Below are 26591 nucleotides of genomic sequence, written 5' to 3'. Positions count from 1 at the left end.
TGTTGTTAAACTTCTTACTGTGATTACCCCAGTCCAATGCCGGCATCTCCACATCTTTACTGGATTACCAGAGTTTCTAAGACCTTCACGTATATTTTTGTCCCTGTGACGTCACACAAGTACTGATGTGCAGTGGTTTGACCAGGTTTGGTATCTATGTAAATAAGAGTTTTTGGTGAGGATTGTGCTGTTTAACTTCTGTTCTGTTCTTACAGCCATATTATTTTCACTTATTAGCCTGAGATTCACTACTTTCAGGGGCATTCTTTCTCTCATTATTCCTCCTGTGTAGATACTGACACTTGCTCTGGTGTAGTTCCAAGTGCCATTAGGAATCCTTCTTCATGTGTAGGCTTGAGCAGCATCAGAAGGTTATTCAATTACAAAGGCAATCCAGTTAAGCGCCATCCAAATGCTCACAAGTCTGATCCTGTGCTAACATCTTCACAAGCACTCTTCAAGTCCTGGTTTGCTACTTCACTTGCAGTGACCAATTCTGCCTCACAGAACACACCACGAATCAGTGCGTAAACCAGCAGCCTTCCTAGTTTCTGTTACACATCTTTCTGAAAGCCCTTACATTTTTATAACTTTGACTATCAATAAGTAACGTTACTGTAAAATGCAAGGTTGGAAATGGCTACTAATATGAATAAGCAAACATGTATCCTCAGCTGTTTTAAGTGAAGCATTAACCAGCTTCTTTTAAATGGTATCCTTGTTAACCCACACGCAATATGAATGCATTAAACATTTGTTGAACACCATGGCTGACAGTGTCATAGAATCCCTACAGTGCAGGAGGAGGCCATTTGGCCCATTGAGCCTGCGTCGACCACAATCCCACCCAGACCCTATCCCCGTAACCCTGCTAATCCTGTGAACCCGAATCCTGCTAAGCCTCCTGACACAAAGGGGCAATTTAGCATGGCCAATCAACCTAACCTGCACATCTTTGGACACTTCTCCACTCTAACACAATCCCTTTCAGTGCTGCCTGATTTTTCTTTATACATAGAATCATAGAATCCCGACAGTTTAGAAGGAGGCCATTTGGCCCATTGAGTCTACACTGACCACAATCCTACACAGGACCTATTACTGTAACCCTGCTAATCCCCTGACACTAGGGTCAATTTAGCATGGTCCAATCAACCTAACCCGCACATCTTTGGACTGTGGGAGGAAACCGGAGCACCCGGAGGAAACCCACGCAGACACGAGGAGAATGTGCAAACTCCACACAGACAGTGACCCAAGGCCGGAATTGAACCCGGGTCCCTGGCGCTGTGAGGCAGTTGTGCTAACCACTGTGCCACCGTGCCGCCCCTGTATACATCTGAGTTTAATTAACTAATCAATACCCAACACCTGTTAACCTTATTACCTTAAACTACTAGGTTTTTAATATCCATTAAAAGAATAATTTAGATATCGTCCATGAACTTTAAAGAAAAAAAGGAAAAGCAAATTTCCACACAAGAAAAGGCCAGTCTTCTGTTGGAAATGTCTGCAATCTGAGTGTCATTGGAGGATAAGGTCTTTGTGTTACGTTTGTGTTTAAATAAGAAAACCTTGGAAATATTTAAAGCTGCTTTTCCTGGAAGCTGCTGACTGCAGTGACTTGGAGAGCTGCCCTTATCAGCTTGGTTAAGCACACCATAAATGTTTATGAGTTACCGGTGAGTCTGTCCCATCATGGGATTGCAGCTGCCAGCGATTATCTGGCTCTCTGTTGACAGTTGATCAAAGGACAGGTTTGACTGATAAGATTCGACTGAGCTGGTTTTTTCTCCTGTTGCCCTGGAGTGGATTTGTTGCCACTTGCCAGTCGACCGTTTGCTCTCGATATTGAGAAAGCCAGGTAGGAACGCCCAGCGGATTAAATTCCATCCACATTATTATTAGTCGCATGAAATTAAACCTTTGCATAGGAAACTTTTCAGAACAGCGCTGCAGATTTACAACTGTAAAAAAAAGAACTAAATTGTTTATAAAAGCATTACCATCTGTTCCTATGTAAAGGATTTAGGTCTCCTAGTGTCCAAAACACACCAGATGTCACACTTCAAATATCACACTTTATTATCGATGAAAAATAACCTTAAAATAAAGGAAAAGGAGTCAGTCACTGACCTGGAGGTCGATATTTACAATTCCCACTGCCCTCTGATTTCCCTTAATAGTTTATCAATAGCTACAATTAGTTGAATCTATTTAGAACATTATACCTAAAGGCATAAGGAAGTCTAGAACTGAATAAGGTTTTGCTTCATAGAATCCCACAATGCAGAAGGAGGCCATTCGGCCCATCGGGTCTGCACCGACCACAATCCCACCCAGGCCCTATCCCCACAACCCCATGCATTTATCCTAGCGAATCCCCCTGACACTAAGAGTCAATTTAGCAAGGCCAATCCACCTAACCTGCAGATCTTTGGATTGTGGGAGGAAACCAGAGCACCCGAAGGAAACCCTCGCAGACACAGGGAGAATGTGCAAACTCCACGCAGACAGTGCCTCAAGCCGGGAATTGAACCTGGATCCCTGGTGCTGTGAGGCAGCAGTGCGAACCACTGTGCCACTGTGCTGCCTCATGACACCAGACACGAGACCTGTCAGCAATGCTAAGAGGAATCTGATGCTATAAGGTAGATTTGCTGAATCTTCACTTCTAACATTCCACAAGCACATATCAGAAAATGGTGACCTACTGTTTGTGATTACCTGAAAAAACTACCCAACTGCACATAAAAAAATTGGACTGCTCACAATACAAAGTCTGAGACACTTACCACACGCTACAGGTACAGTAGCACGGTGATTATGTTACTTGACTAGTAATCCAGAAACTTGCAATAATGATCTAGAGATATGGGTTCAAATTTCACCACGACAGCGAGGCAATTGAAATTCAATTCATTCAATGAAATTTGGAATTATCAGTTATGGTGACCATGAAACGACAGATTGTTGTGAAAATCCATCAGGCTTGCTAATGTTCTTTAGGGAAGGGAATCTGCTGTCTTGCCCTGGTCTGACCTACATGTGATCCCATTGAATGATGGGATGGTTACAGCACAGAAGGAGGCTTTGTCCCTGTTATTTTGCTACATAAGCAACACAATGGGTGTAATTTTACCGGTATGTCAGCCCGAGGTTTGTACGATCCCACCCTGGGCCAATGGAGAATGCTGTTCTCCGAGCCTTGCCCGCCCCCGGAATTGGGGTGGGCGTGCTGGTAAAATCCTGGCCAGTTAGTCCCTCTTCCTGAAGCCAAGTCCTGCACGTTTTTTTAAAGGTGCTTATCCCCAATTCTGTTTTGAAAGCCCTGACTGTATCTGCCTTCACCACACTCTTAGGCAGTGTATTCCAGACCCGAATTGCTCGCTGCAGAAAATCATTTTTCCTCATGTCGCTGTGGTTCTTTTGTCAACCATCTTATATCAGGTGACCCTCTATTTACTCTGTCTAGCAATGTGGTTGACACTTAGCTGCTCTCTGCCTCCCTAGCCACTCAGTTGTGTTCGAGATGGTGGTGAGCCACCATCTTCTCAAGGGCAATTAGGGACAGGACAATCAACCCTGTGAATGAATAAATCAAATGAACAGTTAATCTGTAGAAAATGGTTTCAAGAATAATAGGGTCATAAAATGATGCAGGTTTGCACCAGCGTATAAGCTTTGTGGTAGTTCATAAGATCTAGCAAATATGACACAGGTTTGGCTTTTCCATTATTCGTTGAAGTTGGTGTGCCCTATCTTCTGAATGGACTGCATTGCAGCACAGGAAGTCTGGGGGTAAATTTTCATCTGGAGCATCAGACCAGCAATGGGTGGCCTGTCTGCTCAGCTTACCCAAAAAGGTCAGCAGAGTGCCGAAGCTATTCCTGTCATCGGGCCTCATTACCATGTAATTGGTGAACTGCTAGGGCTAATAATGCTCCATGTAGGCAGCTCAATGATTGAGAGGGAGGGAAATCTCACAAGGTGGCCATTAGACAGCCTGCAACTCCTTAAAAGGAATAATTTTTCAACTGGGGCTAATCGGAAGTGATTTGTTGAGATGGCAGGTTGGTTGACTTCATCTGGTCTTCACAGATTCTGTGCTGAAGCCAGAGTCGCCCAGAGAGTAAAGAAGCATCCGATGGGCAATGGCTGCTCAAAGGAGTCAGCAGCAACAGAGAGAGATGCAGAATATATCAGCAATAACACTGAGCAAGCTGACTGGCCAGAAGATGCCCAAGCTAGTTTTAAGCTTTACCTTCCTTTGAACTCCTTGTGCTCCCCCCAACCCTCCCAATTAGCCCTTGTGCCTCCCCGGCTCTGACAGGTCCATGCGCTTTGGGGATGCCCAGCACCAACGTTCTCTTGAACTTCATTGAAGATAAACCTTGGCCTGCTCCAGTCATTGACCTGGAAATAAATCCAGACCTTCCCCTCCCACTTCAATATGAGGGAATCCTCACCAGTCGCCGACTCTCTGGGATTGTACCCAGAGCCCTGGCAACAGCTAAATTCCTATTCCCACCCATCCATCAGGTAGTCAGTCAGGTTGTTTGTTAGATGAAACTCTGAATATGTTTATTTAAATGTGGCCACCATGATCGGCAGGCCTCTACATCTCCAACCTTGCTCGGTTTGTCACCCACTACCAGCTTAGAGATACAACAAAAAATGGAAATGGTTTTAAGGAGAGGAAACACTGATGTTCTTCTTCAGATCTAACAGGCAAATGCAGCTTTCTGCTTGGCTTATGGTGTGAAATATAGCTTCTTTTACTGATTCTCATATAGGAAAGCGTAAACTTCATACAAACAGCACCTATTGCATTCAGTAGAGAAGATATTGGAAGTGATGACACACTCTAGATATTTAAGTGATTGATAGCATATTTCCTTCACACTTACAATGCAGGCGTATAACACAGACTGCAATGAATTGCAATACAATTGACTCAGTTCTACGTAGACACCCACTCAAGCAACTGACACAACATTGTCTACGGTCACAGCCAATTATTCTTTTACATCAGTGTTATGGTCCCCATGGAGACTGTTAACTTTTAAAAAGAAATTTGAACTTCCAGTTAATAGTGAATGAATGACCTGACAAGATTTCACATTTTAAGACATTTACTGTGACAAAAAAATTAAAAAGCTCTTTTAACTGAACACTATCTTTATAGGCAATTTATGCTTTAAACCATAGAACAGAAAACACCCCCGCCACCACCACCCCCCCCCCCACCACCTTCTTATTTTTAGCACAACTGAAATAGCACACTACACAGGTGTACATTACACTGTCCTTTATGCAGATATTCAACTTTCCCAGAATCTGTCCAGATGTTTACTTCCTAACTTTTCCTTTCTCAGCCTGGAAAACTTTAACCACAGAACAGCCTTACATGATGCAAGTTTTCCTGGTGACTTCTCCCTCTAGTTAAAACGAGGTGCATCTTCCAGTCTCATTCTAACTCCCCAAGAATTTGATCTTTCTAATCCAACTGTGAGCTTCTACTTGCATTCCAGTGTGGTGTACCACAGAAAATTTCAATCTGTAGCTGCCCTGTCTTTCCCAGATCCTGACAGACTGACCTTGTCTGGGAGTTTTGGGGAATATCTTTGACACTTCTGCTCTCAAAGACCATGTCCATGAAAATGTGAATCTCTTGGGCCCCTTATCCAGGCAGAAATGCTGAATAACTATCCTGGAGAATTCACTTCTATTTCATCTTGGAACTTAATGAACAGTTTAAAGCACAAGTGTTTGCAACTCTACATTCTCAACACTTTTCTGGGAATTTGGAAGCTCACTGTCTATCCACTACTAGCATTGTCTCTAAGGCTAATGCCATTGTCTCTAAGTGTAAACATTTGCATCTTCTTCCCAGTAAAACAATTTGAGCCCCTTTTAATCTTTAGCAATTGAACCACCTCGGCTTGCTGTCAGGTCACATGACCCCCTTCATTCGACCTTAAAGACTCAGTCACAAAACATAACAATCTTATAAACCTCATAATCATAACATCAGTTTCTTATGTTACAGTTTCAATCAAAAACAAAATGTAACTGAATCTGTAACATAGTGGCATATCATCAAAACCTCTCAAAGTATTTCATTGAATGAATTAAGTTTAAAGTATAGCAACTGTTATTATGTAGTTTAACATTCTAACCAACAAACTCACATAGGTCATTGAGATGGTAACTGATTAAATTGTTTAATCGGCAGTGTTGTTTGTGGGAAAGATGTTAATGAGGAGATTGAGAGAACTTTTTTTATTCCTTTGTGGGACATGGGCAACGCTGGCTGGCCAGCATTTATTGCCCATCCCTAATTGCCCGAGGGCAGTTAAGAGTCAACTACTTTGCTGTGGCTCTGGAGTCACATGTAGGCCAGACCTGGTAGAACAGCAGGTTTCCTTCCCTAAAGGACATTAGTGAACTAGATGGGTTTTTCCAACAATTGACAATGGTTTCATGGTCATCATTAGATTCTTAATTCCAGATATTTTTTATTGAATTCAAATTCCACCATCTGCCACGGCGGGATTCAAACCCAAGACCCCAGAACATTAGCTGAGTTTCTGGATGAATAGTCAAGCAATAATACCACTAGGGCCATCACCTCCCCTCCAACTCTCTGCCCTTCTTTGAATAGAAAAAATGCTTGCATTTTTCTCGGTGTTTTTTAACATAGTAAAAACCCCAAAGTGCTTTACAATAGTGTTATCAGACAAAGTTTGACATGGAGCCACATAAGGAGATATTAGAAATAAAAACAGAAAACGCTGCAAACACTCAGCAGGTCAATGGAAGGAGAAAGAAAGTTAACATTTCAGGTCCAATGACCTTTCATCAGAACTGAATTTTACTTCAGATTTCCAGTATTGCTTCCATAAGAAGATATTCGGTCGGGTGGTCAAAAGCTTGGTCAAACAAATAAGTTTTGAGGAGAGAGGCTTAGGGAGGAATGGCCAGACCTTTAGGGCCTAGGGTGTTGAAAGCACAGTCGTCATTAGTGGGGTGAAGGAATATTGATGTGGAGATGCCGGCGTTGGACTGGGGTAAACACAGTAAGGAGTCTAACAACACCAGGTTAAAGTCCAACAGGTTTATTTGGTAGCAAACACCACTAGCTTTCGGAGCGCTGCTCCTTTGTCAGATGGAATGGAAAAGGGCAGATTTCCACTCCATCTGACGAAGGAGCAGCGCTCCGAAAGCTAGTGGCGTTTGCTACCAAATAAACCTGTTGGACTTTAACCTGGTGTTGTTAGACTCCTTACTGTGAAGGAATATTGCCATGGAAGCTATAGTATTGGCTGGAACAATCAGACAGGGCTATGGTTTGAAATATTATCCATATATTACAAAATGTCTCAACAATAACTCTCCCATATATTTAAAAGAATGCTGTAAACAAATTGATATTTTAGGGTTTCATTGGGAAGATAACACCAAATTCTATCAGCTTTATTAACTTTTTGCTGACATTTAGCCTCAAAATCTGTTTATTAAAATGTTTATTAATGGCTTACATTTACACCTTTTCGAACAATGACGCACGTCAATGAATTCTCAACCTCTATGTTAAAGCAAGACCGTTCATAAGAATAAAGAGAGGGAAACCCAGTGGCAGTTTGACAGAACTGAGAAACCACTTAACACTCCAAGCACTATAATTCACCCAAGGTAATTGTTTCCTCAACATTATCATCTAAAATTGCTGTCAACAAATTTCACTCCTTAATTTGAGAGTAATTGGCTTTTACAATGTTGTAAAAAATATTGACGAGGCCTGAATTGCGTTGGCCACTATTCACTCCACTTACCTTTTATCAAGGTGGTATTATTTGACACTTATGCGCAAACAGAATTGTAAAGTTGCTATAGCTTACAAAGAATATGCTAATTGGAGATTAATGTTACAACTGAGTGCATATCCACTAAAAGGTAATTAGATTGACTGATGTGGTTGTAAAGTCTTAAATTTTATCATATTGTCTACAACCTTGTCTTATGAATTTACAGCATCATTTACGGTATTATTAATCTATCAAAACCAGTCCACAACTGTTGAGGTGGAAGTTAAAGATGTAACACTATCAGCTTCCTTTGTGCTGCTCTTAATTTTGAAATAGCACGCAGAAAAAAATCCATTAATTATTTGGAGGAGGTCCTGGTACATTTAGCCAAGTCAAACCAGAGACCAGGGGCAGGATTTTCCGGCTCCGCTTGCACCAAAGCCGGGAAAACCCCCCCGCTGAGGTCAACAGACGATTGCACGGTCCGTGTCCCGCCCGCTACGATTCCTATGGCAGGTGGGACAGGAAAATTCCACCCCAAATTTGCAAATACCAGAACGAATTAACACAGAATTGCCCTGTTATTCGTTAATGGGATGTGGGTATCACTGCCAAAGCCAACATTTATTGCCCATCTTTATCAGCGCTTGAGAAGGTGGTGGTGACTTCATGCAGCTTAAAGCAAGGAGAAAATCAGCTACAAACTAAAATTAAAATACTTTTGTCAACTAAGATTAGAACTAAACTTCTTATGTATCATCAAATCATAGAATCATTACAGTGCAGGTGGAGGCCATTCAGCCCATCAAGCCTGTACTGACAACAATCCTACCCAGGCCCTATCCCTGTAACCCCACGCAGATCAAAGCTAAATTAAATTTAAGATTGAGCCTAAATTTAAAACAGGCGTTAAATTATTTCTAATATAAGAATAGAAATAGTTGTACCATTTTCTGAATTATAAATTCTTTAAAAATCCTAAAATGATTGGAACAAAAACACAGAAATAAAAAAGTTAAACCTTTGATTATTTTCCACATCACAATTCAATTAACACTTGGGAAGAAAAAGATGGATCAAAGCTACTCAAATTGAGCTGGATTTTGTGGAATCATGATAGTGAAAGTGTTAACATTTGTCGTCATTACTCTGCTGAAATAAACAACATCTGAAGTCTGCAGTTAACTATGAAAATCTAGCAGTGATTCTATGCTTACTAATGGGATGTATAGTTAAAGTCCCTGTGGACACAATCAAGTAGAAATCAGGGGTAGGAGGCATTCGCCATCCTGCGAGATGGCATGTAACATGCCAACCTTCAGAAGCCCACTGCCATTTAACACTGACTTGAGCATTGATTGGCAGTGGGCAAGACTTCCATCCACCCTTGGAAAGAAGTTCCATCATGAGAGCTGTCAGCGGTCTGGCACAGCGCTGCAGTGACCAGAAGCAGTACTGCAATACTCGGCCTGGAATTAAGTCCCAAGGACCCATGGGGCAAAAGGGTGGGGGATGCCCTGGGGGGGGGGGGGGGGGGGGGGGGGGGTAGTGATTGCAGCAACAGGGGGTAGGACAGGAGTGAAAGGAGGACTAGAGAATCAAATGCTCCAGAGAGGAGGGCGCCCCAACTCCGAAGGGGCCTTCAGATTGATTTCCTTCCCTAAATGGCATTAGTGAACCAGATGGGTTTTTACAACAATCATTGCTTATTGTTATCAGAGTCACCATTGCTGAGACGAGCTTTTATATTCCATATTTATTAGTTGAATTGAAATTCCACCAGGTGCCATAGTGGGATTTGAACCCCTGTCCCCAAAGCATTAGCCTGGACCTCTGGAGTACTAGTTCAGTGATACCACTATCTGCCCCAGTATAGACAGTGCTATCAAGATTAGTCAACTATTTGTATCTGGAACAATTGCATAGGAATAAAAATCAGCTTTTTACAAAAGGATATCAGATTCCTAACGAAACATTCGCCTACCATTTTCTAATAAAAATTTACTGCAATTTACTGAATGCTCGCTTAAGTTGCTTTTTTTTATTCATTCGTGGGACATGGGCGTCGCTACGTGGCCAGCACTTATTGCCCATTCCTAGTTGCTCTTGAAGGGCAGTTGAGAGTCAACCACATTATTGTGGCTCTGGAGTCACATGTAGGCCAGACCGGGTAAGGACGGCAGATTTCCTTCCCTAAAGGACATTAGTGAACCAGATGGGTTTTTCCGACAATCAACAATGGTTTCACAGTCATCAGTAGATTCTTAATTCCAGATATTTTTTATTGACTTCAAATTCCACCATCTGCCGTGGCAGGATTCGAGCCCGGATCCCCAGAGTTTTTGGATTAACGATCTAGCGATAATATCACTAGGCCCATTGCCTTCCGCAACATGTCTCTTTTTTTCAGCAATATTCAGAAAGAGGGAAGCGTGTCAGTGAGTGTGGTGTATGGATGGTGCGGCTATCCTGTTCGAATGGTTTGTAGTGTGTGTAAGCTGTGAGTTATGAATATGAGGCTTAGAGCAGTGCTAAAGACAGAATACTGCAAACAAAAACAGAAAATGCTGGAGAAACTCAGCATCTGTGGAGAGAGAATAGGGTCAACGTTTCGAGTCAGGATGGCTCTTTATCAGAACTCAGCTCTATTCTCTCTCCACAGATGCTGTCAGGCCTGCTGAGTTTCTCCAGCATTTTCTGTTTTTTGTTTTTGTGTTAGAGCAGTGCTAACTGTGCACGGGTAAGGTGTGGTTATGAATGTTAGCTATGAGTCCTGATTAACAGGGATTATTGCTACGTCAGTGTTAGCGGGAGTTCGTGTGGCACAGTGGGTAGCGTCCCAGCCTCTGAGCCAGAAGCGCTGGGTTCATAATACTGCCAGACAGATTGAAAATCAACTTACAAATCCTTCCAATGGCAGTAGGTATGACTGAGAGAGATTGCTGTAATGGAAAGAAAATGTAGTCTCTCTATCCAGAGCTCCAGGCCACAACAAGCATGTATATGTGAATGCTGCCACAGCAATTCCCATTCCTTGGGAGCTGGGTGGCCAGTGTGGGTCAGATTGCTGCCAAATGCTTGGGGTTTGGATTCTGGATCTGCCTCCTTGCCGTACCTGTTTTGGAGGTCGCTGTGGGTCAAACTGTCTTCAGGCAGAGAACACAAGGAGAAGTGTTAGAGATGTGATACATTGAACAGTATCTGAGGTTCATGGTGCACTTAGTGTGATATGGCACTGGCAAATGATTTACTGACCTTTATGACTCATGTAATTTTATTAACCTTTTCTGTGGCACTGCACCCAGATCGTCACGAGTGCTACAGCCGTCTGCTCCCACTGCCTTCTCTGTGTTTGCCTCCTGGCCCTGGTGTATAGGGCATGTCTCTACTCTGTTAGGCAATATCACAATTGCAACATCCTCATCCTCATTTTTAATTCCCTCCATGGCCTCACCCCTCTCTCCCTCTCTCCTCTAGCCCCACATCTCTCTGAGATATCTGCGCTCCTCTTCAGCATTCCTCATACTAATTAGAATCACAGAATCATAATATCTACAATGCAGAAGGAGATCATTCGGCCCATCGAGCCCGAACTGACAACAATCCCACCCAGGCCCTATCCCTCATGCATTTACCCTGCTAATCCCCCTGACACTAAGGGGTCATTTAGCATGGCCAATCAACCTAACCCGCACATCTTTGGAGTGTGGGAGGAAACCGGAGCGCTTGGAGGAAACCCACGCAGAGGAGAACGTGCAAACTCCACACAGACAGTGACCCAAGGCTGGAATTGAACCCGGGTCCCTGGAGCTAAGGGGCAGCAGTGCTAACCACTGTGCCACCATGCCACTCATATATGAACTGGTTTATATATTCTTACAATGATTCGCTAATCTGTCTCCAATTGAGGACAGCTGTGTTTAATGACCAGTTTAAAGCACGCAATTCATGGTAACATGGATTGGACATTTGCAGCCGCAGTGATGTAAATGAGCAGTCAGGACAAGGTGGTCATGCTACCTAAAAAATTCTGTTCCTCCTCAGAGTTACAGAGCCAATGTGCAGAGTGGATGGAGCAAGCCGCTAATCCATCTCCTTGCTTGCTGCAAAAACCAATTCAAATTGAATCCAATTCATTGTCCCCACTGAAGAGACATACTAGATCCAAACTGACAGAACAGACACCATACCTGATCTCAGGCTTGGTTTTACACTTGATCTGGAATGAATCTACTTGAAAGAATCTACTGAAGACAGTGAAACTATTGTTGATTGTTCGAAAAACCCATCTCATTCACTAACATCCTTTCGGGAAAGAAATCTGCCGTCCTTACCTGGTCTGGCCGACATGTGACTCTCTACTCCCCTTTGAAATTAGTTCAAGGGCAACTAGAGATAGGCTATAAATGCTGGCCAGTCAGTGACACCCATGTCCCACAAATAAATCAAAAAAATCTTGGCCAAGAAACAACGGGTAAGAGTTAATCACGGATCACAATCCCCATACCCTTTTTTGGGGGCCTATCGAATTTAGTCCCCATTAACTTTTGTCTAGCTCCAACCCAGGGGAGGATGTTCCTTGCAGGCAAGTGATAGGACTCCATCTATACACCAAGAGATAAAAATTTCAGTCACTCAGACTGCCTGGTGGCCGTATCTTCTTCATTGACACTTTGTTTAGGATGCAATAGATGCAAAGTGAGTTCTTGTTTTTATGCGACCAATTTTCAGAAACCCATTCCCAGAATTGATGAAACAGGTACAAATAGGTGGCGGCAAATAGTGTTGAGTATCTGTGGGTTTATCTGGCTCCCACTCGAAATCGGGAAGGAGCTATTCTGAGATAGTGAAAGACTCTGTTGGAGATCAAATTTATTCACTGCTTAAGAATAAATTATATACAGTATTTTGTCATTGGTGAATGTAGAACATTAATATTTACAAAGCCTCAGTTCCACTGAGCACCATGACAACCTTCTGCAGCGACAGTTGTTGTGTTGACAATTAAACTGGAAATATCAAACATTTCATGAAATGTAATTTGCGCTGTATACATACAGATTGAAATTCTCAGAAGTATACTTGAATAGAAACCAAGTGCAAAAAGCAATGGTCGTGAGTGTTTACCGAGTGTGGAGTTCATGTCATTTTTCAACCTACCCACTTCTTTTTAATTAACATCTATTTATTTTTTCTTTCTTGGAATCAGAGGTTATTTATTCAGCAGTTAGGGTGATTAAATAGGTAGCCTGGAGTCCATGCAAGGGTACATTTTACACCATTGTCTGAAAGTGCAGGTTTTGGCGGTGGAAATGATATTTTCTCAATCATTCCACATGTACCTCTATATTGTGTATAACTTTGCATCTGAACAGCACCACTTTGTGGGCATTACTGGAGGAGTTTCCTCTACTCTTCTCAACAGGTCCCTCTTAGAGAACACGAGGGGCCATTGGCATCTCGCCATGTTTCTGAGATGCTGTTATCCTATTTTTAAATCCTTTAAACTTATTCCACTCAGAGTGAGTTGTTTTAAGTACACTGGCTTCTAATTTAGATCAGAAAGTTGAGCATAAGCAAAATTAGTTGTTGTTTTTGGGGGGGGGGGGGGCGGGGGGCGGGGGGGCAGGGATGGCTCATTTTCTGATTATTTGAACAATCTGTGAAAGCAGCAGAATTAAGCTAAGCCTCAGGCTTTAGACCTGAAATGGTAACGTAACTTTTAAAAAATATGTTGAAAGGCCTCATGCATATGAGCTACTTCTTTTTGTTATCAATCCAGATTTCTAGTCTTGCTCCTTATATAGAATCATAGAATCCCTACAGTGCAGAAGGAAACCATTCAATTCATTGAGTCTGCAGCGACTCTCCGAAAGAGCACTTACCCAAGCCCTCTCCCCGTAACCCTGCGCAATTATCATGGCCAATCCACCTAACCTGCACATCTTTCTAAGTATCCATGGGTCTGAATATAAGATATCTGCATCTCTATTCGTCCCCAGGGGATCTCTTTAGAGAATTTGGGCCCTTACTGGCTTGGATACGATTTTGATTTTCTTTTTTAATGGCACCGTCTGCTTCACAATGAAATCTCATCTTGCAGTAACTCAGTGGGAAATCAAACAAACGGTGCGTCTCAAACAGGCCAAGTCTTAAGTTTCAGAATCAAGCTTCTTAATCTGAGCAACAACTGAACAGGGCAAACTTCCTCATTCCTCATAAATGGGGCAGAGTTCACTAAGCAGAGTGAGCTGCAGCATGTGATAGAGTATTGTTCAATTTAAGGAATGTTCTGTTAGATATAGGAAGACTGAACCTGAACAAGAATGAAGTCAACTCGAAGTATAATCAGAATCCAGGAAATATTCCAGAAACTGGGAAATTAAATAACCTATTATTATAGAAAGTCATCCAGTGGTTGTATTATAAAGCAGGGTGTCTCAGCAATGCACAGCCTGGCTTGCATATCTTGTACTCAGGTACATATTTTAAAATACAGGTCGAGTATCCTTTAACCCAAACCCTTGCGTTTTGGTGTTCAGATATTTTCGGTTTTTGGATCTACCGTGTATACAGTCGACCGAGACCTATTTACATTGCAATAGCCTAAGCCCAGACTAGCTGTAATCTACAAATACGAGGTTGTTTCTCCACTTGCCAACACTCACACACCCTACTTCTCACCTGTTAGCACTTAAAAAATCACATTGCTTTAATAGCCTACTAATTATCAGCATAGCCATTTAAAATAAGTTTGGTGTTTGAATGTGTTTGGTTTTTGGATGCACAGATAAAGAATATTCGACCTGGATTAGTTTTGGTGACTTTGGTGTTCGTTCACACAAGAGAGTGTCAATGTTGGTTAAAATAGAAAATGCTGCTTTTTGTGTGTTCTAATATCTGCATTCACACATCTAAAGAATAAAGACCTGGTGTAGCAGGTCTCTACCGTTGCTCTTTCGGCAATGAGAAAAGATCTCTGCTGTTTCTAGAGAAAATGTAAAAACACAAATTAAGATTTCATGATGTGCTTATAAATAGCTAATGGTAATCTTTCTCCAAAATACCTGAGAATTTTACCATTTGAAATCTTTCTGTAATGGAAAATGTTTATGCCATGACTCAACCCCACTCCAAATTGAATTGACCACATTCACTCCAAGAAGGTTAACGAAAGCGAGAGTGGGAGGACATTTCTTTTTTATTCATTCATGGGACATGGGCATCACTGGCTGGCCAGCATTTATTGCCCATCCCTAGTTGCCCGAGGAGTCATCCACATTGTTGTGGCTCTGGAGTCACATGTAGGCCAGGCAGGTAAGGACAGCAGATTTCCTTCTCGAAAGGACATTAGTGAACCAGATGGGTTTTTCTGACAATTGACAATGGTTTCATGGTCATCAGTAGATTCTTAATTCCAGATTTAAAAAAAATTGAATTCAAATTCCACCATCGGCCATGGCAGGATTCAAACCCAGATCCCCAGAACATTAGCTGAGTTTCTGGATTAATTATCAAGCGACGATACCATTAGGCCATCAACTCCCCACGCATTTGAGCAACCAGAATTGTGGTGATAAACCAGTGTACTAACCCACTGAATAAACAGGTACACAAATTGGCAAAACTGCAGCGTTAAACCTGACTGGCATAGCAGATTGTTTTATCTGGATTTAGGTTTGTTAGCAGCTTCTGTGGAATGAGAAGTATGAGTGCGTTAAAATCAGCAGCATTGGATTCACAGTTAAATTTAGACCAAAACTGAAAAGCTTTCTTGGAAATCCACTTATGGAATTTTCAATAGTTAGGAGATGGCCTCGTGTCCTTCAAGAGCAACAAGGGATGGGCAATAAATGCTCGCCAGCCAACAACGCCCATGTCCCATGAATGAATAAATAGTCTTCTTTCCCCTCCTCCAACCATCCCACTAGCTGTCCATGCCTTTCCAACCTCTTGCCAGCTGCAATTTTGTAGACTGAAAGCTTGTTGAGTGTCTAAAGTGGAGCTTTAGTGCCATCATGTGGAGTTGTAAAGCCAGTGTCACATTTTAAATATCTTTCATAGATTTCGCACATAAAACCAGAAATATGTCTTCAGATTGCCACAAAACATACCACTGCCCCACTGACTGGCTGACATTTAGCTGCCACCATAAATTGCAAATACTTACTGGGTGCTGCTGAGGAATCTGGCTATTTCACTTTCCTATTGTTGTTGTGTACTGGTAGAAGTGTTCAGTTAACTTTGTGCTTGTGTTCAGGGGTGGCTTTACTGTACACTCACTGCAGAGAGGCTATAGCTCTCCACTGACAATAAACCTGAGGAGCATAAATAAGTTGGGCACTAATACTCCAAATGATTCAAAAGCAAAGTGATTTGTGACACATTCCTTTACCCAGCCTCATTATTTTTTGAAAGAATATACTTCATTCATAAATTTGTAAAAGTACATTACAAAATATTTCAACTTGAAAATTACATAAAGTGGAGTTTGACTTGTCGCCATATAGTATATTGCTCTCTTAGGTGCCTCTATAATGTTGTAATTCTCCTGATGTTTACAATATATATTCCATGTCAGACATACAGCCTGAGGACAGAACATTTCAAAGTGAAAAATGATAGAAAGCGCAATAGAATTCAACTTCCTTTCATGCAGCACCTTCCTCTGTAAGATGCCTCTGTACAATTTCAGTACTTCTTTATTCGCAAAGCACATTCAGTGTCAGGCATACAGCCTCAGAGACCCCACCTCCACGCCCATTCCCCCCCGCCCCCCCCCCCCCCCCCCCCCGCCCCCCCCTCGCCGCCTCCCACAGTGTACTATGGCTGAAAGGCTTTAAACAGTGACCATTTTCCCACTGTGCCTCTGAGACAGCTGCCCTAAGCTTTAGTGCATCCCTTAGCATGTAATCCTGGACCTTGTAATATGCCGGTCTGCAACACTTGGTGAAGGGAAACTTCACACTGGACTGTCAACAAGTTTTGGGCAAATCATAGCTCATCTTTCACTGAGTTGATGATCCCCTAGCAGCAGTTGATGTTTGTCTCTGTGAGTGTCCCTGGGAACAACCCGTAGAGAACAGAGTCCTGCGTCACAGAGCTGCTCGGGATGAATCTGGAGAAAAAGCACTGCATCTTTCTCCAGACCTTCTTTGCAAAGGCACATTTCAGAAGAGGATGAACAATGGTCTCCTCCCCATTGCAGCTACCTCCAAGACAATATGCGGAGAGGGTGAGACTCTGGGAAAGGAGTTGGAAGGATCTGACACGGAGGGCCTTTCTCACCACCTGCCAAGCCTTGGCGCTTGTTTGAAATTCTGGTGATGAGACATTCTGCCAAATGACTTTGACAATCTGCTCAGGAAACTGTCCGACAGGATATACTATCTCCTTTTCCCGCAGGATCACGAGGACTTCATGCACAGACTTCTGCCGGATGGACTTATGATGACAGGTGATTTTCTGCATAAATCTTTCCACGAGAGAGATGTGACATGGCCTAACAGTTTAGAGCGTGGAAATGTAGTCAGACCTCATCCTTTAAAGTTTCATTCTGCTCCTGGAGTTAGGGTCTGATCTGACACTGGAGAGTCTAGTTGGTCTCTGACTCCAGATCCAGGCTGCATTTACACCATCAGCAATGGTACAAAGCAATGGTTACAGTGTAAAAGCAGTGTTGATGTAAATTATGTTTTGAAGGATCTGAAATTCAGGAGCCCAGGAGGTGAACTGTGATGCACCATCAATCAAACAAAGACTAGTTTGTATGCAAGAACAAATAGGCTTTTATTAACAAGAACTTGGAGCCATCCCTGTCGGACATCTGGTCCGTACTAAAGGCCAGGGAGAGGAGCCATCGCCTTTATACCCAGACCAGGGGGAGGAGTCTTGGGCGGAGCCGGCAGGGATGTGCCACATATACAGATAATAACAGATACTAACTAACAGTGGTTAACCACAACAGATAACAGCTAACAGTGGTTTACCGCAAACTGAAAGGCAAAAGTTCAGACCTCTGCACACTCTAAAATGTAGTTGAAGTTATTTTGGTTATGAATTGCTGATTTGAATAGTGTAACATATCAGCCCTCCCTGCCATCTAATTAACTTCACTGGGATGTGATCTCTTCAAAGATGCTTAAGGTGAGGAAGGTTAGTTCTTGAAATAAAACATTCTCACACATTGAGCACTCAGTGTAAGCACCAAATACCCTGGATCAGGGACAGCACAAGCCAGATAGAAAATAAACTTCTGCTATTCATCAAATGACAGAATAGTGGATCTTTTCCCCCAAACTCAGCCTACAGGCACTAGAGTGACACAATCCCAGAAGAGCCATTTCTGTTAGGTCTCTGAGTGGGATGACCAAATTAGTTTCAAACTATGGACTGGTTTCCGTTACATCTTCATGCTATGAAAGGAACTTTGTGCATCACCTGAAATATAATTTAGGAGAAGAATTTAATCACTTCAACCACACTCAGTGTGGAGACAGCTCAGCTGCCACATAATAGTCTCCCAGAACCTGCTGGACTTAGGATTTTCTATCCTGACCCAGACAGGACATTCCTCTGTTCCCTCACACAATCCCTACGATTTGAAGGTCCACATCAGCATAGGAAGAATTTCTATGTCTCATTCTGGAGGAATAAGATAGCAGCTCGATTTCGACGCAGATAAGGGATCATTGAGATCATGAATTTTGGACCCAAGAAGAATAAATCCAATTATTTATGAAGCGTGAAGAGGCTAGGAGCAGAGGAGGTCTAAAGATATCCAGGGATTCATGTACACAAGTCACTAAAATGTAGCAGTCAAGAACAAAAAATCAAATCATAAAAGCTAATGGAATAGTAGCCTTGATATCGAGAGGGCAAGAACATAGAGGGGAGGATGTTTAGCTGCAACTATACAAAACCCTGGTTAGATCACACTTGGAGTGATGTGTATAGTTCAGGACATCTCACCTTAGAAAGGATATAATGGTCCTGGAAGGAGTGCAGTGGAGGTTCACCAGACTGTTTTTAGGGTTCCAAGGACTGGAAAATGAGGAGAGATTACATAATGAGGTTTGTATTCCCTGCAATATAAGAGGGCAAGTGTGATTTAATTGGGCATTTTAGGATTTTGAAAATAATAGCTGTGATATGTAAAATATACCGCGAGCTAGAGGAGGAAGAAATGGAGAAGGACGAGGATTGGTTTGACATGAAAATTACAGTTACTGAGCCAGAGAATGTGGGTGATGGGATGGCTGCACACATGGCCTACAAAGTGTCCACTTTGATCAGCTTACCGAGGTTTAAGAGAAAGGACTTCAGTGTAAGGCGAAGATTTAAGTGATTCCATTGGTGGCAGTGTATAAGAACAAAAGGGCATTGCTGCCTCAAAGCGCCAGGGACCCGGGTTCAATTCCAGCCTTAGGGGACTGTCCGTACGGAGTTCTTCTTGTGTCTGCGTGGGTTTTCTCCGGGTGCTCCGGTTTCCTCCCACATGCCAAACATGTGTGGGTTAGGTGGATTGGCCATGCTAAATTGTCCCTTAGTGTCAGAGGGATTAGCAAGGTAAATATATGGCATTACAGGGATAGGGGGGAATTGTTGTCAGTGCAGGCTCGATGGGCCGAATGGTCTCCTTCTGCACTGTGGGATTCTATGATTCTAAGCCAGGCCATTCAGGAAGGAAGTTAGATAACACATCCTCAAGAAGAGGGTGGGTAAAGTGTGAAACTCTTTCCCACAAAAAAAAGTAGATGGTCGTTCAATTCATGATTTAACATCTGAGATTGATATATTTTTGTTGGCCAAACGTGTTGGGGAATAGGGAGACAAGGCTGGTGATTAGCATCAGGATACAGATCATAGCAAAACAGCACAAGCTTAAGGGGCTGAATGGCCTACTCTTGTTCCTGTGTTCTCCATTGATCCTCCCAGTTTACACATTCCACAGCTGGATAGTGGACTGAGTATTACTTACAGTATTTATTCATTCATTATTGCAGATTTTCTTGACCGGTTGTTCAGCTCTGCGTTAGTTATCAGACTTCTGCAGTCTCCAAGAACATGATATGAGGAAATGTGTGAAGTTCTTGAAGACAGAAAAAGGGAGGAGGAATTAACTCAGGAAAGTCGGGTCAATTTGTTTTTTCCTTTACTGAAGCAGGCAGTATTTAATCCTCTCAATGATATAAATCAATATTGTGTTCAAATCAGAGGAAACATTTGCCACAGCAAACATTCAAGGTCCTGAGCTGTGCCCACCTGTTATACACAGCATCACATATTGATTGCTATTTTGCAGAGAATTATCTGATGAGACAGGTGGATATCCTGTTGGTCTCCAATGGCTGCAGAGCTCCAACTTTGTATTTATAGAATCACTACAGTGCAGAAGGAGGCCATTTGGCCCATAGCGTCTGCACCAACCACAATCCACCCAGGTCCTATTCTCCTAACCCCACGTATTTACCCTGCTAGTCTCCCTGACACTATGGGGCAATTTACCATGGCCAATCAACCTAACCCGCACATCTTTGGAGTGTGGGAGGAAACCGGAGCACCCAGAGGAAACCGACGCAGACACGGAAGAACGTGCAACCTCCACACAGTCACCCGAGGCCGGAATTGGACCTGGGTCCCTGGCACTGTGAGGCAGCAGTGCTAGCCACTGTGCCAATAAGCTGCCCCTATTGCTTGGGTAATATGTCATTAGCACCCAAACAGCTGTTAGCGAACTGAACAATTTGATTTTTCAGGAACACATTCATTTACACAGGCTTGAATATTTAATCTCTGATGAGGGTGGACATGTAGAGCAGATGGGAATGGAATTTCTCACCATCGGCCAATGTGCCAGTTCCCTGGCTCCAAGGATGGAGAGATGGGATGAGGGAAGGGGTGTGGGTGACAACTGAGCTTGATAAAGTTTTGTTGAGGCCTAGTAGTGGCCTCCTGTAGGTAAACCAGCTGGCTAGCTCTCCGAGCAGGTTTCAGTTGCAGCTGCAGGCTACCTTGTACAAGGATTCCTACTCTGCAATGGGCCCAAATACCAAGGCTATTTTAAAAATTAAATAAGTTGGGGAGATGGCTCCTTCGTCTTGGGGCACCCATAGAACCATAGAATACCCCAACAGTGGAGAAGGAGACCATTCAGTCCATTCAGTCTGCAACGACCCTCGAAAGAGCACCCTACCCAGCCCCTCACCCTTGTAACCCTGCACATTTACAATGGCCAACCCACCTAACCTGTACATCTTTGGAGTGTGGGTGGAAACCAGAGCATCCAGAGGGACCGACGCAGACCTGGGGAGAACATGCAAGCTCCATACATACAGTGACCCAAGGTTGGAATCAAACCCGGGCCCCTGGTGTTGTAAGGCAGCAGTGCTAACCCCTGTGCCACCATGCCATCCACTCTCTCACTTAACCTGAAAAGGCAACCTGCTACTGCTTCCGTGCAGGCTGACCTCCTAATGGCTCTCCTGCTTTAAAAGGCAGCCTACCATCCTTAATTGGACCACAAACCTGCCCTTAGCCATTAATTGGTGAAGTCGGGGAAAATCATCCATGCAGGTAGCAAGTAGCTTGTGTTTGTTGGTCAAAGTCAAAGGCTGAGGCTCCTTCATCGCTACATTCCTAACATACCTGCCTAACATGCAGTCACAACCTGGTGAACTGGTGCGGCAACAATAATCTCTCCCTCAATGTCAACAAAACGAAGGAGATTGTCATCAACTTCAGAAAGCATAAAGGAGAACATGCCCCTGTCTACATCAATGGTGGCAAAGTAGAAAGGGTCAAGAGCTTCAAGTTTTTAGGTGTCTAGATCACCAGCAACCTGTCCTGCTTCCCCCTGCCAACACCATAGTTAAGAAAGCCCACCAATGCCTCTACTTTCTCAGAAGACTAAGAAAATTTGGCATGTCAGCTACGACTCTCACCAACGTTTACAGATGCACCATAGAAAGCATTTTTTCTGGTTGTATCACAGCTTGGTATGGCTCCTGCTCTGCCCAAGACCGCAAGGAACTACAAAAGGTCATGAATGTAGCCCAATCCATCACGTAAACCAGCCTCCCGTCCATTGACTCTGTCTACACTTCCCGCTGCCTTGGCAAAGCAGCCACCATAATTAAGGACCCCACGCACCGAGGATATTTTCTCCTCCACCTTCTTCCTTCGGGAAAAATATACAAAAGTCTGAGGTCACGTACCAACCGACTCAAGAACAGCTTCTTCCCGGCTGCTGTCAGACTTTTGAATGGACTTACCTTGCATTAAGTTGATCTTTCTCTAGACCCTAGCTATGACTGTAACACTACATTCTGCACCCTCTTGTTTCCTTCTCTATGAACGGTATGTTTTGTCTGTATAGCATGCAAGAAACAATACTTTCCACTGTATGTTAATACATGTGACAATAATAAATCAAATCAAAACCTCCTGTCCCTGGCCATTGATCAACATATTCTAAAAGGTGTGGCTACCTGCTGCAGCAAAGCTGCAAGTAATTCTCCTCCACTCTAACGCCCTCCAGTGTCTCCTGTTCAGGTTGCCGTGCTCAGACAGTCTGAACTAAGGTTGCTCAAGCTGTCGACACTTACTACAATTCACTTCACAAACTCCCACGTTTTGCTGTTATAATCCAGGCAGAAACTCCCATGTATTTTATGACCATAAGTTTTGTAATTTGAATTTGGCTAGGGTAAGCATGAGATGTTTCACTTCAGGTATGATTCAAATGACCCACTAGGGAGCTTTTATCAAACAAAGTTTATTTAAGAATACAGTTAACACATAAAAAGAAAATTAGCAATAGTTTTTGCTAATTACAAACAAGAAAAAAAAACAAGTATGGTATTATATGAACCTTAACAGCTAAATATACTGTTCCAATCAAACAAATCTCCGTATAAACATACACCTGTCCAAGGTTTAACACAAAAAATAAGAATGCCCGTGTGATGCTGGAACTTGCAGCTCTGCAAAACCTGGTGTGAATTAGTCCTTTTGTTCAAGATTTTGAAAATGTGGCTTCTCTGTTCTGGAAATCCCAGCATTTGATTTGATTTATTATTGTCACATGTATTAACATACAGTGAAAAGTATTGTTTCTTGTGCGCTCTGCAGACAAAACATACCATTCATAGACAAGGAAACGAGAGAGTGCAGAATGTAGTGTTACAGTCATAGCTAGGATGTAGAGAAAGATCAACTTAATGCAAGGTAGGTCCATTCAAAAGTCTGACAGCAGCAGGGAAGAAGCTGTTCTTGAGTCAGTTGGTACGTGACCTCAGACTTTTGTGTCTTTTTGCCGACAGAAGAAGGTGGAAGAGAGAATGTCCGGGGTGCTTGGGGTCCTTAATTATGCTGGCTGCTTTGCCGAGGCAGCGGGAAGTGTGGACACAGTCAATGGATGGCAGGCTGGTTTGTGTAATGGATTGGGCTACATTCACAACCTTTTGTAGTTCCTTGTGGTCTTGGGCAGAGCAGGAGCCATACCAAGCTGTGGTACAACATAAAGATAGTCGGCAGGATTTTACAGCCTTGCTCAACATTTCCATTGTCCGCCCCTCACCTGCTCCGATTCTGTGGCGGGCGGGTTGGCAGAATCCGGTGAGTGTCACTGCTGACCTCGAGCTCGCAAACCACCAACAGCAAAGTTTTTACTCCAGGAAGGCAAGAAAAACGGCAAACAACTTGCCAGCAGAACTTCTAATACCAGGGAGAGACACAAAAATACTGCTTTTCACTCTGGAGTCCAACAGCTTCTAACAATTCAGCAGCTAAAGCTGAAAGTGAAAGAACTCTTGGGAGGGATAAAAATTGTGCCACCTGACCTGTCAATCATTCTTCCCACAATAATTAAAAAGGTCATAAACTCCCAGAGAGTGAATTAGGCCCATATTAAAAATAAACAAATCCCCATTTAAACCATTTAAGTAGCAATAAAAGGACATCTAATCAGACAGCTCGGTGCCTACATACAACTGCAGAGAACATGATTAAAAATACATTTCTTAAAGGCACAGTAGCGTCACGTTTCAGTCATGGTACACCAGTGGCTCTGAGACATCTGTCTGACTTTACTTATTTGATTACTTTACTGAATCAGGAACCGATTAGCCAAAATAATAGCAATCTGTCTCCTAGTTTGGAAACAAGAGAAGAACATTGTTGGTAAACCCATTATCTCAATATCGGACCACAAGCAAACAACCCTGGAGCACTTGGCACAAAACTTTCAGATCAATAAAGTAGAGGCTGGGAAAAGATGAAAGAAAAAAACAAGAAAATGGTAGCAATAGCCTCAGAACACTGCCACAAACCTTACAGTAGAGATCTTTATATGCAGCTTCCATAAACAGGACATCCTATTCACCGATTTTATAGGAGTGGATTGGTGATGGGTTGTGATACTGAAGGAAATAGCAGAAAATGACATCAAACTCCAAACAAGCTTCTGGTGCTAATGCAAAAGCAAATTGGTAAATGGATGGGACCCGGAATGGTGGATATTTGATATAATGCATTACCCACAATGGCCACGATTCTCCCAAAAGTGCTGAATTGGTGGGAAAACTGTTCTAAATCCCGACTGTTCTGTCAGTTCAGCTTCTCACCTGAATCTCCGCACTCTGTGCACTGGAGAGGTCCCAGTCGGGAATCTCATTAAAAACCCGGGGGGGGGGGTGCCTATTCATGCTGGAGTTTGACAGTTCTGGAACTCTGTGCATGCGCAATGGCCCCAAACTGTCAAACTCCCGTTTGCTGGCCAGCCTGATTGCTGGCCAGCCCAGGACCCCCACAGTGCTGCCCCTCCAGCCCCCAACCAGCCCCCCCCCGCGGACCGATCGCGGCCCCCACAACAATTCCCAGGCCAGTCTTGACCCCCCTGTCCCAGAGCGCCCCGATGTCCAGGCCCCACCCCCCCAGCAGTCACAATCAACCCCCCCCCCCCCCCCCCCCCCACTGACGTCCCTGGTATCAGACCCCCCTCCCCTGGGGACAGCCTCCCTGGCAGATCAGCCATCCCAGCCCCCTCCCAATCGCTGGCCTCCCTCCAGCCCAAACCGATCGCCATGCAGAGTGGCAGCAGGAACCCCACCCCCACCAATAGATCCTGCGCACAATAGGCCCCACCCCCTTGGCACTGCCCAATGCCTGATGGGCAGTGCCAAGGTGCCCCCTGGGCATGGGCACTTTGCTCCTTGGGCAGTGCCAGGGAGCACAGGTTGGCACTGCCAGGGGGCACCACCACCCGCCGCCCGACCCCCTGGGGGCCCTGATTGCCCCCTCCTTCATTCCCGCTAGTTCCCCGAACGTGGGAAGCTAGGCTGAACCCTGCTGGAATGAAGTACTCCTGGCGGGGTGGGAGATTCGATCAAGACCTGAAAGGTCTTGATAATTAACTCATATACATATTTCAAATACATGCAAAAAAGATTTAAATGACGTACCTACCTTCCCGCTGGTTTCCAGCGTGGCCTGACCGGCGACTGTTCTCCGGCTCTGGGAGATGCGCATGCGTTCCCGGCGCATACGCAAATCCCCTGTTCAAGGCCGGAGACGCGCATCTCCCACCGCAACCTAGCAGAAAAGTTGCGGGTCACAATGGGAGAATCATGGCCAATTTTCCTAATCGTTCAATTGCGTGCAAAAGGAAATCTCCTCTACTTGAGGAGATACGCGATTCTGGATTTCCAGATGTGACTGACAGGATAAAAATCAAAATTTTAGTATTTCGTTTCCCACCTTACTTTAATTAGGTAACTTCTGAAGTCATGAAACCACCTGGTTCTTGTACCTGTTAGTAAAGTGTACTCTTAACACTAGCACTGTCCACCAAGCATTCCTTTTCCAAATAATGAAAATCGCAAAGTATAACAGCTGATATTTCTTTAATATATTTCGACCTTGAACAGTTCCCTCCCTCCAGACACCGTCTGAATTTCATTGTAAAATAATCAAATATAGGAGAGATATTTAGTGGATGTTTAGCAGGCATTTGTCTCAAATTCTTGTCTGCTACTTTAACAAAGACAGCAACATGGGTGGTACAGTTGGCACAGTGGTTAGCACTGCTGCCTCACAGCGCCAGGCTCCCAGGTTCAATTCCGGCCTGGGTCACTGTGTGGCGTTTGTATGTTCTCCCTGTGTCTGTGTGGGTTTCCTCCGGGTGCTCCAGTTTCCTTCCACAGTCCAAAGATGCGCAGGTTAGGCTGATTGGTCATGATAAATTGCCTCTTTGGTGTCAGGGGGCTAATAAGGTAAATAAGTGAGAATGGGGTCTGGGTGGAGTTGCCGGTGCAAGCTCAATGGACCGAATGGCCTCCTTCAACACTGTAATGATTCTATGTTCTTTTAACTGTGTTAAAATAGTGGAGAAAATAATTTGCTGTGAGCATATTAAGTATTTGTGCGATAATGCTGCTCACTATATTTCAGCATTTTGTCCCATCAACTTTAAGAAATTGAGGATGAGTCTCTGCGGAGATTCTCCCAACTGGTTATACAAACCTTGGCAGCCATCTTCAGAGCAGAACATGTCATTTTATACATATATACAATTAAACAAGATTACAAAATCGCTGGGGAACAAGATAGTTACAGGTGAGGAAAGCATTCAGGTCCATCTCAATTCATCCGTCTCGTAAGATTTAAATGTTCTTCCTTTGCAGCTCCAGATATTTCTTTTATAATTGCAGGTGTCTTGTCTCCATTACTTTAACTGATGGTCAGTCCTAAAATTTGCTGTGAATAGATCATATTAATATC

The sequence above is a fragment of the Mustelus asterias genome, chromosome 10 (assembly GCF_964213995.1).
Source record: "Mustelus asterias chromosome 10, sMusAst1.hap1.1, whole genome shotgun sequence".
Lineage (NCBI taxonomy): Eukaryota > Metazoa > Chordata > Chondrichthyes > Carcharhiniformes > Triakidae > Mustelus > Mustelus asterias.
The sequence above is the reverse complement of the archived record's forward strand: the minus strand, read 5'-3'. Positions refer to the sequence as shown.